Source organism: Penaeus japonicus, unplaced genomic scaffold, assembly GCF_977035675.1.
Source record: "Penaeus japonicus unplaced genomic scaffold, GWHDUDI00000001_assembly GWHDUDI00000013, whole genome shotgun sequence".
NCBI lineage: Eukaryota > Metazoa > Arthropoda > Malacostraca > Decapoda > Penaeidae > Penaeus > Penaeus japonicus.
The window spans coordinates 42,163,091-42,163,548 of NW_028234415.1; the positions used below are offsets into that span (position 1 = coordinate 42,163,091).

Consider the following 458-nt stretch of genomic DNA (forward strand, 5'->3'; position numbering starts at 1 on the left):
TATGGAAAGATTTGCACTACTGTTTACAAAAACTAGGAAGGAAGTTGGTTGGCCTTTGCCAGAGGTTTTCCTTCAAACCAATAGGAAACCCACCTTATTCAAAGGCATAAGCCGTCATACACATCAACACACATTGCAGTTGGTTGCACAGTCTCTTCCATAACTTCATTGCTCTCATCTTCTGGGGAGACCTGCAGAGCTACAGCCGTGATCTCTATTGGTCTCTCGATGAGGCCGCCATCGTATGATACGTGTGTGGTGGATCCTCTGTGTTGTTTCGGGAGCGTGTAATTTGAAATGATCTCTACGATACTTTTTCCCACAATTCGCCCTACGCTTGGCAGCGCACTCACTAGCCAATCAGCGTCTATGGAGAGTAATGACGTCATTAGGCCAACCTCTTTCAGTCTTCAGGAACATAGAACGCGTTCCCTGTTTTGTACTCTACAAAAGAAGCC

General features: G+C 45.9%; 1 long non-coding RNA gene across 1 annotated transcript in view; it reads right to left on the reverse strand.

Annotated features, from left to right (window-relative positions):
* The window catches only part of LOC147470676 (uncharacterized), a 1,456-nt gene extending 998 nt beyond the window's left edge, over positions 1-458 (reverse strand). The window contains exon 1 of the long non-coding RNA XR_015191565.1: positions 94-458. This is a non-coding gene — a long non-coding RNA (uncharacterized LOC147470676). The remainder of the gene's footprint in view (positions 1-93) is intronic.